The sequence below is a fragment of the Pimephales promelas genome, chromosome 22, assembly GCF_988280905.1.
Source record: "Pimephales promelas chromosome 22, fPimPro1.hap1.1, whole genome shotgun sequence".
Taxonomy (NCBI): domain Eukaryota; kingdom Metazoa; phylum Chordata; class Actinopteri; order Cypriniformes; family Leuciscidae; genus Pimephales; species Pimephales promelas.
In genome coordinates, this window is record NC_142790.1 from 13,647,854 (window position 1) to 13,662,883 (window position 15,030).

The 15,030-nt window shown below is 35.8% G+C and overlaps 1 protein-coding gene across 3 annotated transcripts in view; it reads left to right on the top strand.

Annotated features, from left to right (window-relative positions):
- Positions 1-779: 779 nt before the first annotated feature.
- cyribb (CYFIP related Rac1 interactor Bb) overlaps positions 780-15,030 on the top strand; it is a 71,755-nt gene continuing 57,504 nt past the window's right edge. The window contains exon 1 of one of the 3 annotated variants that reach the window (XM_039666914.2): positions 780-1,026. The gene's annotated coding sequence lies outside the window, so the exon portion shown is untranslated. Of the gene's footprint in view, positions 1,027-2,285; positions 2,405-15,030 lie in introns of those variants that run through there. The other 2 variants (XM_039666916.2, XM_039666915.2) reach the window with 2 other exon arrangements.

Below are 15,030 nucleotides of genomic sequence, written 5' to 3' on the forward strand. Positions count from 1 at the left end.
ATATCCATAATTATCTCCCAATACAAAACACATATAGGCCTACTATAATTCTTCTTTTTCATAACTCAAAGTAAATAGTTTGTTATCTCCTTGTAACGGTAACATTCACAGTCTTTCTATCATTTTTTTAATCTAGCCTATTGATTTTTATTTCTTGGCGGCTATACGCTACCAGTGCAATTTTTCTTACACTATAAGTATTAAATAATGTATTTCTCATGCTTTTATTTCAAGTTCGGATGAAGCATTGTGATGAAAAAAATAAAGTAAATAAAAAAGTGTGGTCGACAGATTAATCTGATTGACAGTTTAATCGTTTTTTATGTTTAAAAATACATAAGGGGTGTAAATATAATGGCATAAAAAGTATATTTTGATCAAGCTACTTTAATACCACAAATTCCTACATTCAGATTTAAACATCCGTGTTTTTTTTTTATTATTATTATTATTATTATTATTATTATTAGATGAAACCTATCCCGGCGGTAGTAGGCCTAGTTATATTTGATTTGTAGCGGTTAATTAATTATATCAAAGTTTCATGTATGACGTCACGTGAATATGATTTTTTTTTTCAACAATGATGTCATGTGTGATTGGGTGACATAAAACTTGTTGCATTTGCACAGGTTTACATAACAGAAATGAATTCATCCGTCAGGTGTGTCGCATAAGCATTGGCCGGCAGAGGGCGCGTGTTGAAACAACTACATTAACTTTAGTTATATTAAAACACATCATCGCGTCTAATGCACACGAGAATGTATATTGAATTTAAAGTAATCTCCTTGGTTTTCATATTATATAATGATGTGTGGTGCTTGATTTAAGCGTTTGGTTTAAAGTACAAGAACACAATGACGTTTTATTAACCCGGAAATAACAGTCGGTAAGACAGCTGAGAGCGAGAGAGGCTCAGATACAGAGGAGAGAGAGAGAGAGATCTAAAGCCGTCTCCCTAGAGCTTATAGCGTGCTACCTGGACTCCATACGTTTTTCCCCCTCATTGCTTCAAATTCAAAGGTGCGTTTTCGTTCCTCTCTTATATGTTTATGCTGCATGCACTGCGCTTTATTGTGTATATTCATAACTCATTGCATGGGTGCTGTAACGTTAGTACAGCATGTGACTGAGCGGTACGTGTGCTTTCAGCACGATGGCACCCGTGGCTATCCGTTGTTTGAAAGCGTATAGACAGGAATAAATGAAATATGATTGTATGACGATGTTTAAATGCCTTTAAGGATGGGGAAAAGTAAATCAGATTTGTGTCATTCAATGCAATGCAGTGTAACTTCTGCCATGCATTGTGCAACACTGGGATTACACTTAAGTTAGTCTTTTCATAAGCAGAAATAGATATTGCTGTTCTGTATTCATTGTAATTTGTCATGAAAACCCTGAAACATCCGAATATTATAAAATGTGATGGGCAAGGAACGTCATAGGCTATTTTGTTTTTACGTCAACGAATTTTATTTTGTATCTTTAAAAAAAACACATAATTGTCTCACATTTTCTGGTCATGTCTACAACATTTCATGTCTAATATAAAATTATTTGTAAAAGTATTGACAAATCGTGGAAATGCATTAGTCAAAGGTCCATCTGATGCTTTTGCACAGATTTCAAGTGAGGATACTGTATGTTCCAATCTACTAGTGTTCAAGTGTAGTGCACTTAATGTCCAATGTAGGGCTCATTTATCCAGTGCATTGTGCAGTTTAATGAAAGTACTTGCAAAACATTTTGTTTCCAAACTGATTAATATGACAGAATTGTTTGATTGGCTTATTAAAATCATTAGATTGATGTAGGCATTTATTGGTATGTAAATCAAAATAGCATTTGCAAGAGCAATGTCAGGTTCTACTGTAGCGTTATATCATGCAATTTATACAATTTCTTTCTTTTCCTTCAAAAAGTCATAATAATGTGACATTACCGAGTATTGGTGTGACATAGAGCTCTGGTTTGTGTGATTGTATCCCAAGCTCATCTCATCCCATCTGAGATCAATCACGAACCCTGATGAAAATAGTCTTATCACTTTATAAACCTCCTCATGCTGGCATTTCCAAATACCATTGAATAAATATCTGTCATCATACTTATCCATGTGCAGTTCATATCATTCGATTAACATCTTATCACTTCTCTTTCCCTTTCCTTTTATGGTATGTCGGTGAGGCTTAAAGTCAAGCATACAGGAAGACTCTCATGTGGTGGTTTTTGACATTTTTTGTCGGCGTCGTAGCCTATATTTTAAGTCATAGTTAGATCGAGATTTTTTTTTTTTTATGTGTGTAACCTTTTTGCTTGTGTTGGAGGATGTTGCCTGCTGGGATTGCATTTTATATCATTGTTGTGCCGGAAGTAAATTGGATAGATCATCATTTATGTAAGTTTGTTAAAAATATAATGGGCTTGGTGATTGATATAGTCTTAATACAATATAGATGCATATAAAAAAGATGCATTCTTTTCTTTGTTCCTCAAAGAATCATAAAATTTGTCATGGTTTTCAAATCATATCTATCACTATCAGCACAATAATTAACTTTGATAATTAGAAGAAAAAAATTGAGCCTTAAATCAGCTTTTTAGACTCATTTCTGAAGGATCATGTGACACTGAAGCAACTGCTGAAAATTTAGTTTTGCCATCACAGGAATAAATGAGTAATACATAATTCAAATAGAAAACTGTTTTTTCTTTCCAAAACATGGACCAGGTTTCTGGCATAGCATGCTTTGTTTTGCCTGTATGTTAGACCATGAGGAGTAAACATTGTGGGTCTGCTTGTTTAACGGACAGATGCCGTAAATAAAGGTACTCGTTATCTGCTTTTGGATCTGATTTGGAAGTGATAGCCTAGGTGTGTCCATTAGTGTTTGTTTGTTTGAGAGAGGACTGCCTTAGTAAGCATTTGGATTAATGGTATACAATTGTGTACAGTGCATGATTGAAGAAGGTTTGAATGAATTGTGACCTTAAAGGGATAGTTCACCCAAAAATGAAAATTCTGTCAGTTTTTACTCACCCTCATGTTTTTCCAACCCTATAAGAGCTTCGTTCATCTTCGGAATACAAATTAAGATATTTTTGATTAGATCTGAGAGCTGGATCACTCTTCCATAGGCTTCTAAGGGATTGAAACTTGCTGGCCCCAAAAAGTTATTAAAGACATCGTTAAAATAGTCCAAGTGACTACAGGGGCTCAATCTTAAGTTTATCAAGCGACGAGAATACTTTTTGAGCGCAAAAACAATCAAAACTAACGACTTTATTTCAACTATTAATTTCCTTCTCTGTGGGCCTCTCAGTTAACGTAGTGTGATAGCGTAGAGCTACGTCACACTTGGGGACTTTAAAGTGTAAATTGCAGGTTAAAGTTTTCACGAAGATAATGCAAACGTGTGTACTAAACATAAAGATAAGAACCGCCCACAATTGTTTTGTTTTTTGTTTGTTTGTTTTTTATACCAAAATGCTGCAGATAATATGAAACGTTGGTATGTTTTACTGTGGTTTTAAAGGGATACTTCACGTTAAAATTATTTTTTGATATGTTTTAGCTTACCTCAAGGGCATCCAAGATGTAGGTGTCTTTGTTTCCACAGTATTTTCAATTCTGATATTTTTAGGTCAAACCGTTCTTGTCTGTCAGTCATATAATGGAGGTTTATGGGGTCCACCTCAAAGAGCATGCACAGAGAAGTCCAAATTAAACATGATTTAATGACTTGTAAATGTAAGTACACATTGATGGCCTAAGACACAAAACGAGCGGTTTGTGTGAGAAAATGAACAGTATATCGTTTTTACCTCGGTTAACCACAGCCACGTCCAAGTGATCTGAAGGCCCGGGCGCTTCGGTCTGCGCATGCGCCGGAAGTGATCTCGCGCGTGTATATCACTCATTGTTTACACAGAGATTTTGGAAGTTTTACCTTTCATTGTGAAGATCTAAACATATTTAGATATACAGGAAATCACAATGGAAGACAATTTTAATATATCTAAATATGTTTAGATCTTCACTGTTTAGCCCCACCCTACACGAGCACGTTGTGTCCGAGCCCAGCCTGGCCTGACACATTAACTGTAATTATGAGCCCGAACCTGATTTAAACCCGACCATTTTTTAATATGTGGGTCATATAACTGACGTTCTCAACTACTTTCTATGTTACTTTCTCCCACCCGCAACATTTATGTTTTGTCCCGTTCCCACACGCAAATAAACATTTTTTCTGTACCTCCAAACTTTCGAGTTAGCCTACGTGTCGCCATCATACACATCAGCATAAATGCTCCTAATAAATTATTTGTTATTAAAGCATTAACACACAAACCACACTGTTATAACGTAAAAAAAAAGGGTATCGCGATCTCGCACATCTCTGTTGTTCATAATGAATCTTTGATCATAACAAACAAAGTGTAGATATTATGAGAGGATTTGCCAGCATACAGAATTCATCACTGAACATAAAGTCTGTTTTGAGCGGTCAGGGAAGTCTATCTTAAATGCTTCTGATTAGCCATTGTGTTCCTATAGAAATCAACACGTATGTCTGTGATTGGCTACATCGCTCAACGCTACATAGAAACTCTGGCCTGTAAATCGTTTCTAGTTTGTTTTAGTTGTTCTTGTTGCTTTTCTGCAACAGATGAATACAAATGTATTTGTTTTTATGTTTTATTCATAGATATTTCTAGTTTGCGGGACTCCCGCAAAATCGTTTATTCTCCCTCAACCTGAACACACAGTGCATTATCGCCCACGCTGTTGTGGTTGTGGTGGTTAACCTGCAATTTACACTTTAAATAACGTTTAGTTTCATGCAGTTTCTGAATTCTACATATAGCCCCTTTAAAGTGGTTGGATTTTTAAACTATAGACCTACTTCTCTCTGTACTCTTGATTCATGGCTAAAATATCAGCTGTGATATTTGTGCAGTGCACATTTCATTGTTAGCTGCAAAAGTGGAAATTCCTCAGATTTGTTTTTGGTTTTTTTTTTTTTGTGTTTTTTTTGTTGTTGAGGAAAGTGAATTCAAACCTGTTGCTTTTATTGTTAGAGACCCCGTGAAATGGTATGATGATGAACTCCGTTTTCTTTCCGGTGTTGATGCGTTTCCACTTGAAACTGGAAGTTGCATTGGGACAGCTGATCCCTTTTTAAAATATACAGTAGTTTGTCACTGCCCAAAGAAAAATACATTGAGAGACCTCTTTCGCAATCTCTGAGAAAGGAAATAAAGTAATTACTTAAAATACTTCAATAATTAAAGTGTTCGCATATCCTAAGCTACACTAAACCAGGATTTGATTGCAATCCAGTCAGTCTGTTGAGGGAAAAAATAATTTTGTACCCCTATGCCTATGATATACGAGTATAAGATGAGTATTTTTGGTATGTTTTCCTGGATTTAAAATATAAAATATTTTTTAATGCATAGCCTTTATACACTACAATTTAAAGATTTTTGACAGAGACTTTTGAACTTTGTTCATAAAATAATCGTGAAACTAAATGCATCACAGTTTCCACAAAAAAAAAAAAATCTGATCTGCTATCATCGGAATCAATTACATTTTAAAATGCTTTAAAATAGAAAATGCTTATTTTAATAATTTCACAATATTACTGTTTTTAATGTGTTTTTGGTCATTAAACTGCAGCCTCGGCGAGCAAAAAAAAAAAAATATGGCACCAATCATTTGAATGGTATTGTAATTTTAGGTGTGCATATAGTTTACTTAAGTTATATACTTTATATACTTTACTCCAACTTTTATTTTACGTCGAGCCCCAGTGTGCATACATTATTGTTATTAGCACTTATTGCTAATCTTTTCATTCCAGTATGTTCTAGGAAAGTGTGTGTATTTGGTGGTAAGTGAAGGATTGGTGCTGTAAAACACTCACAAGAATGCAGCGTATAAATCAGTGATGGTCGATATATACATTTTGTAATTAAAGCAGTGCACTCTTTCCTCATTTACTTACTTTAACATTAATTTAAGCAATTTTATAAGAATTATGTGTTGGGTGTTTAGTTAGTTAAACCATAGCAAAATGTATAGTGGGAGAAGTGTGATCTCAATACTGTAGACCTGTTGTTTTAAGAGTGCTAATCTGTAGAATTTGGCTATGAAAGACATAAGGAAGCTTATTGTTAGTGCTAATGCTAATCTTTCTTCTGAACTGGCTTGTGAAACTTAACTTCCTGTTTTACCTCACATTGGCCTTTACCACTGGAAATATACATCATATTTCTTTTGTGTGTGCATGTCTTGTAATGATTTTTACCTTTTGTAGATATTTCTTAAAGAATATTGAAGGTTGAATGATGTTTTAGTGTTGTCATACATTTACTGATATGTCTTGGTTTTAAGCGTCATTAGCACACATAAATGCTCCTGTGGACATGAATTGATTTTTTTTTTTTTTTTAACCTCAGGTGATCTCTGTACTCTGTGTTGCAGCAGCTTGTAATGCCTGTCTTAATTTCATGTCTCCACATGTCAACCAGTAACTGTTGTGCTGAGTTGTGTGATTTCCCTTGATTTCCACATCAGGATTCTGACATTTCAATTGTGAAAAGTTATTTAGAAATGAAAACATTTGACACACACATCTGGCACTTTCACCGATGTGCTTGAAATGAAATGAAAATGTTGAAAAAAATGAAAAGTCCCCTACTATTGTTTAAGGAGGAGTGAACTTTGCAATCTCTCTTTCAGTCGGGGTTATTATAGTTAGCCATAACTAAAACTAAAAGTATACAAAAAAAATCCATCATTAGTAATAAAATAATGGTTTACTGAAATCAAATTAAATATCAAAAATGTAGGCTACTTTATTTCAGTTAGTTGCCAAAGCAATATGTCTTATTTTCATTTAGTTTGACTTCACTTGATGTACTAAAATAACTAAAAATGAAATAAAAATGAATAAAAACTGTAAGGGCTTGATGCATCAAAATCAGTGTCATCCTTTTGGGTCGTGTTTCTTGTTTATTTTGGAGATTTTGTTTTGGTAGGCAATAGCAAGCTAGTTTTGAAAGCATGAGATCCAACCCTCCCTTCAGAACGCTCTCCAAAGCCATTCTTCCTTCAAGACATGATCAGTAGTGTCTGCAAAGGCGAGAGACTGCTTTAAATTGTCTCATGTCTCAAAGCACATACATTACAATATTAATGAATGTAAACAACTTGCAGAGCTCGGTAACACTTTCGATTACAGCTTGGAAAGTAATTAAAGCGATTTTACAGTGTAACATTTGGTAATAATAGATAGAGGCGGAGTACACAGCTTTATTACTTGAGTAAAAGTATACCCCTTGTTAAATTTTACTCAAGTAAGTAAAAGTACTACAGTCAGATGTCTACTTAAGTAAAAGTACTACAGTCAGATGTCTACTTAAGTAAAAGTAGTCAAGTACCTGTTTTTTAAAGTACTTGAGTATCAAGAGTACAAGAAAACATTTTCTAAATATTGCATTACTACTGCCACAGTGCTTACATTTATGGACAGAAACGTCCTACAAGGACTTATGAAAAAGGTTAATGTTTATACCTTGGAGAATGTAAAAGGAATTGAAAGTAAAATCAAGTCATTTTCATATTTTTACCATGTTGCTTTTTTTAACATTGAAGAAAGTTTCAGAATATTCAGAAAATTTAAATAGTCTGGTGTGTTAGGGCCACTGGTTGGCACATTCCCGGGATGGACCGGCTGCGTCTTCATCCATTTGTTTCGTCTATGGTTTCATCTCTTATCTAAATCTGACCATTGAGTTGACTTTGGCGGAAAGCTGAAGGTGATTGCTGATATGTTGTCCCAATCAGTGGCGCTTGCACAATCCAATCACGTTTGAGAGGGAAACGACAAATTGAGGGTTTCCGAGATTTCACTTATCCATTTTTTTTTTTTTTTTTTTAAGTAGTTGTAACGGGTACTCACGGTTATGGGTAGAAATGTAGTGGAGTAAAGAGTACAATATTTCCCTCTCAAATGTACTTGAGTAAAGTCATGAGTACTCCCCAAAAATGGTACAGATCCCTCAAAATCGTACTTAAGTACTGTACTCAAGTAATTTTACTTCATTACTGTTCAGCTCTGATTATAGATAAAGTACTTACATGTAAGTAGAGCCCGACCGATAAAGGATTTTGAAGGCCGATACCGATACAAATATTTTTGGGTTTTAAAATAAGATATTCCCGATATATCGGCCGATATTTATTTTTTTTTTTATTAAATATTGTTGGATTTCACACACACGTGTAAAAGAAAAGCTAACTTTTCTGCACAAGATACGTTTGATACTTTTTCTCTATGTCTAAATGTTCACTCCTCGCAAGTATAACTTACATTTTACAATGCAGGGATGGTAACTAGAGATATGCTAGCTATAAATACAGTAATCATTACTTTATTTAGGCAGAAAAAGTTCATTGTGGTTTCCAAGCTCATTAATGTTAACGTTAGCGGTCTTCCACTGATGATAGTGGCATTAGCTAGCTTTGTGGTTAGCTAGTCTATGATGAGCCATAATTTAACAATAGATAACATCATACTGCAAGTTGTAAAACATACATTTTCAACATAACAGGCCAAGGAGAGATGATTGAAGCGTTTTTCGTCCATTTTTATTTTATTTTTTAAATATTAATTTATCTGCCATTATAACTGCCGATACCGATATTATGGAAAATGCCTAATATCGGCCGATAATATCGGTCTGGCTCTACATATAAGTATAAGGAAACAATATGCAAAGTTTGGGGAATAAATGGGTAACAGCCAGGAGAATAAAAAAGGGGTACCTATTCTACTGTTATGATACGACAGTCATACATTTGAGAGCAATTTATCAAGAACATACCTTTTTGTAATAATGGTGAACCAATACATGCTGTATGCTTTTAAAAAAAATTACAGGGTACATATGTTTATACTGTAATCTATTTAACAAACCCATTTTTTCTCTTGCTTGGCTTCTTCCTTTTGTTTCGCTTCTTCTTTTTCTTTCTTTCCACTGATGAATCTGAATCATATTCTTGCTATTCTGTATTATTTATTCAAATAAAATGTAGTACACCTACACCCAGAAATATGTCCTCACCATTTACTCATCTTCTACCCTCATGCCATCCAAGATGTATTCGACTTTCTTTCTTCAAATTAAGAAGTGAAACGATAAGTGTTTGTAAGAAAAATTATAATATTTTAAACTATAGCCTATTTCTTCAGACCAACTGTAATACGTTGTTTTTCAAATAAAGGTTTCCGAGTTGGTGATATTAGATTGTATGTATTTTTATTGTACTTACTCTGTAGTTACATTGAAGAAGAGGGTAACAAGCACCACTTACATGGAACAAGAGTATATTTCCCAGTATTTTTTTTAAAAATTGCAATCGTATTAGTTTTACTTGCCTTGAAACGTTTTCTTGTATCATAAAAAAGATCATTATTAGTTGCATCATTATAGTAGAATATGTACCTCTTAGTTCTATAAGGTTGTTTTCCCTTTATTCCCCAAACTTTACATATTGTTTCTTTATACTTACATGTAAGTACTTTATAGGTACACTATAATTACCGAAAGTTACGTTGTAAATTCATCTTAATTACGCTGTACTTTCCGGGTTGTAATCTAAAGCGTTACCGAGAGCTCTTATTTGTACCACCTGACTGCTGCAGATTTAATTCAGCATTGATATATTGATATAGAAACGCATAAAGAGTGACGGACTTTACTCCTATTGGTTGTCACTCCTAAAAGTCGCGTACGTGTTTTAGCACGTCTCAAAGTCTTTTTGCTTATTCACGTTCGGTGTCAACTCTTAGCGCGCACACAAAGCCAAAGTCTCTTTTGCAGCTTAATGTGCTTATGAAAACATTGTTTAACTAAATGGTTCACTCAAAAATGAAAATGTTGTCATCATTTTCTTACCATCATGTTGTTTCAAACCTGTATAAGTTTAAAAGAAGGTAATAAAAGAATGTAGATGGCTGACAGTAGCCATTGACTTCCGTAGTACATTTTTCCTACTATATTAGGCTATGTTTACACGGAAACGATTCTGAAGAGAAAACGCAAAAGTGGCGTTACGTTGTCACTTTTTATTCTGCGTTTAGACGAGCGTTTTGGGTGGGAAATCTGCGTGCATATGATGACGCAAAAGTGTGTGAAATTCAATGTAGTATGCACTTTAGGCGGCTAGGAGTGCATACTACAACACCACCAAGTCCATGCGCCTGCGTACAACCTTCACTGCCAAGCAGACTTTTGCGTTTTTACCGTTTACACAGGAACGCGGCGGTGGAGCGTTTTTAAGATTTCCACTCTGGAGGGTGGTTTCACTTTTGCGTTTTTAAGCCTCAAAAATGCCGTCGCCGTGTAAACGAAAGGCACATCCGATAAAATATTTTTACGTTTTCACCCGCGAGGGCCTCAATTTTTATTTGGATATTAAGTTTGGGCTTAATCACGAAAGCTCACCGCTGTGAAAAAAATATGAACCAATTTTATTATAGACTATTTTTCACATTTCAACCAAATCCTAGTGAACACATTTAAGCCCTGCCTTACATTGTATTCCTTAAAAAAGAAGACTACATTTTGTAAGTTAAATGTGTTGCAGATGCCATTTCATGTCTTTTAAAGATAAAAATACAGACACACCATAAAATGTCATGTTGTAGATTTAGTTGAATTGCTAAATTAGAATTAAATTGCAGTTCTGTAATTTATTTTGTTCGGCAACAATGAGCCTGCTTTCAGATTTCACTTCGGCTGTGTCACTTTGACACTCTACATATATCGTGTGCCCACCTCTCCTCCCACTCGTTTCCATGGTGAGGATGGCTGAACAGGGCAACCGGCACAGATGACTTGCCAACAGTTGGGAAGGAAACCCAACAATATCCAATCTGTTGCCTTTAACATGCCAATCTTCAGGAAAGCAGAATACTAGACTTTCTACTTTTAGTCAGGAAACACGAGTGGCGTGTTTTAAATAGAGCTGACTTTAAGCAGCATAGATTGCTTATTCCAGTGAGGTCATGCTTCTCTGAGTGAGAATTTGGTTGGTTTTGGTGATGTCTGAGGTGTCTCGGGCCTAAAGAGGATATGAGTCAAGCTTGTTTTTGCCTCATTAGTCAGCTCATGACTCTTCATGCTTGAGGCTTTGGCTGGTTTTAGGTGGTCCACCCCAGAGCTCTACATTTCCTCTTTGCCCAAAAGAAAAGTTTTACTAATCTGCGTTAAGACATTTTAACATGTGTCAATTTACTAGCGGGTGGGAGAGAACTATCGATGCATCGCCGAATCTCTCACCAACGATTTTGAGAACTGAATTTCAGAATCGATTCTGAGCTTGTTTTTTTAACCGCATACTGGATGACGTGTGTGTGCTTTAGAATATTCTGTTTGCTTCCAATTCCACACACTCACCACTTGAACATGGCAAAAAATAATCTTTCAAGGTTGAAGAGAATTTCAGACATTCGCAGGCATCATTTGGTTCAATTGTTTGACATATGCTACGGAGGCATCAAATCGTCTGTAATGCTACAGGGTTATGTATTTAAAATATGAAGCTTACTGACAGAAGGATGCTTTCAATGTCAAATGTGCACTTGCGCTTTGTGAAGAGTGCTTGTGTATGTGACCATGTGTGACTCCGTGTTAAATTTGGTTAAATGTACTGTTGCATCTTAAAATGATTTAATGACAAAATACTGTAAACACAGTCAGTTATGTCTTAAGGGATTAAACAGACAGGACAAAAACATCTTATATTTCAAAAGAGATCTCTGCATTAGTGTGAATGCAGCTTATTAGATTTCGCGATGTCTATGATGTCATTAGTTGGCCTAATGATCCTGTTCCTGGTCCAAACATAGCAAAAACAACGACTTTATTCAGCATTGTATTCTCTTCCGGTTCTGTTGTCATTGCTCGTTCACGATTCCAATGATGCTGCTGACGTGTTATCTTGTGCGACCGATTAGGAGATCTGCGACATGCACACTTATGAACCATTTAAAAAAAAAATATTGCAAAACCAAAATACAAACAACGTAGAAAAGCTTGAATACAGTGCGCGTCTCCATCAGACTGTAAACGAAGCTCGGGCGCACAATATAACACGTCAGCAGCGTCATTGGAATCGTGAACAAGCAATGACAACAGAACCGGAAGAGAATACAATGCTGAATAAAGTCGTTGTTTTTGCTATGTTTGGACCAAAAAGTATTTTCGATGCTTCAAAAAATTCGAACTAACTCACTCATGTCACATGGACTACTTTGATGATGTCTGTATTGCCTTTATGGACAAGGACATTATAAGGTACATACATTTTCAATGGAGGAACAGAAAGCTCTCGGACTAAATCTTACAGGCTTGGAACGACATGAGGGTGAGTCATTAATAACATAATTTTCATTTTTGGGTGAACTAACCCTTTAAGGTTTTTGATGAAAACATTCCAGGATTTTCTCCATATAATGGACTTCAATGGGAACCAAACGGTTCAAGGTCCAAATGAAAGTTTCAGTACAGCTTCAAAGGGCTTTAAACGACACCAGGCGATGAATAAGGGTCTTATCTAGCGAAACGATTGGTCATTTTCAAAAAAAGTTTGCTCGCCAATGAAGTCCATTGAATAGAGAAAATCCTGGAATGTTTTCATCAAAAACCTTAATTTCCTTTGGACTGAAGAAAGAAAGGCGTGGACATCTTAGATGACAAGGGGGTGAGTAAATTATCAGCAAAAGTTTTTTTTTTAAAAGTGAACTACTCCTTTAACTGTCCGGGTATTAGGGCTGGGCAATATGGCCCACAAAATTGTCTACAATAAAGTCTTTCTTTCAAGTTTAAAGGCAGATTTTGGCTCCTTCGTAAAATTGGTAAAACATAATATCGTAATAGAAAAAAATAATGTATTTGTTTCTAAATTAGTTTCTCAAGTGGCATATGGCTCTATCTCGCACCCAGCGCAAATGACTTTATACTGACGCATTTATCATTCTAATTTTGCACCCGCGCAAAGTGGGCTTTTCCCTCTACAGACGTGCGTCGGTAAACTAGGGAATGAACTTGCACTCCCTGGGCGGGTCGCATGCAAATATTCTCTTGTGCTATTTAGCAGTTCCAGAAAACAGTTGCGCCTACGCTATCTCACGACCAATTCGTACGAATTTGACGCATGATTAAAAAGTGTCTAATTCGTACTAAACCCACGTGATGGTTAGGTTTAGGGGCGGGGTAAGGGGTAGGTCATTCGTACGAATTCATCCGAATTGGCCAATTCGTAAAATATGTACGATTTAGCAAAATCGTACTAATTCGTACGAGTGAGGTCGTACGAATCATTAAACACTTTTTAATCATGCGTCGAATTCGTACGATTTGGTCGTGAGATCGGGTTGGTTGCGCCACTAACCAGAAAAAAACCTAGTCTAAAGTCAGTGGTCCGTTGCGCGTACATTCAGATGCTATTTTAAGCGCACATTCTTGACCATAATACAAAGTGTGAACAACGCACATACACTGTAGATGATTCTCTCATCTACACAGATGCATTTTACTTTTTGCAAATGATGACATTATTATATGGAAAAAAAATATTAAAACACGAGGGAAATCATTGTTGTGTCCATGACGATGGGAAAAATAGGCATAAAGCTTACACATTTACCCAAATTATTATATGCATGTTTAACCGAAGCTAATTTGGGTGGGTTTGTCCCGTCCCCAAAGTCACTTCTCTTTCTTTTACGGCCCTGACGAGAACATCGATCTCCTCGGCTGTGAACCGATTGTGAAGCGCGCCTGGTAAATGTGCCGTTAAAATAGATTTGCGCCATGGAACAAGCGCACCTCGTTCATCACGCTCTTAAAGGGAATGTGATACAACGCTCTTATTGGTTTGTTTCCCGTTACTCCCAAACCACACCTATGAATAATGAAACTACTTCAGACCAACTTCTTTTAAACATTTAAAAGAGTAATATAACCCGCAGGTAAAATAGTAAAAGCGCCGAGATCCGCCCACAAAGTTACTTGCGCTTCGCTTGATACCTGTGTTTCAGATCGTCAAAATAGGGCCCATTGTTTCATGAAACAGGTTCGTGTTGCCTGACTTGGACGCGTCTCTTAAAAATGCACATCTGACTGTAGCTTGAGTTAACAGTAGTAGTAGCTTGTGTTAGGATGTTGATGTACATTTCTGTTCATTAACAAAAATCTGTAAACTTGTAACCTGCTATTTTTTTATATACAGACTGTTTGAGTATTATTAAAATGAACCACTGGTTTTCCATTGTAGCATACATTTAGTTCATGATAACCACAGTTAAAACCACACATATAGCAAATGACAGAGCAGGTTCTGTAAACATCCAAAAGCCCTACAAAGTACATTGCTTGTTTATTTATATTAAACTTCAATCAATGTACTTCAGAGTGAATGTGAAGCCATTTTAAAGAAGAAATATTATTTTGGCTTGAAATCCAACACCCATTGATTCTGTGTTGGTCATATTGCAGAGAAAGTGCCTCACTGGATGTGTGAGTGCTTATTGATCTGTAATCATCAGGAGATTTAATAACACACACCTTGTTGATTGTTTTTTTCATTCTGTATCGTCAGGATACACACAGTCCACCTAAGAGAACATGAGTTTCAACCTGTTTGATTCTTGGTCGTATCATTTCCACTCAACTAAATACTAGTGTTAATGGAACCAGTTGCTTTGCTAATTTTCATAGTTAAGCGTTTGTCACACTCGGTTTCATGCTAAGGTCCATTTTAGGACTAATCCAAGTTAGATTCTGATCCTCAAATGCTTTTGTGTTAGATGATCTTTTTTCAAAGGGAATTCTTATGCTGTGTATATACTGAGGACAGTTACGGATGACGTGTTAGTTGTGCTTATATTTGCTATGTCATTGTCAGCTTCCTTTTATCCCATGCTGTCGTCTCACCGACCT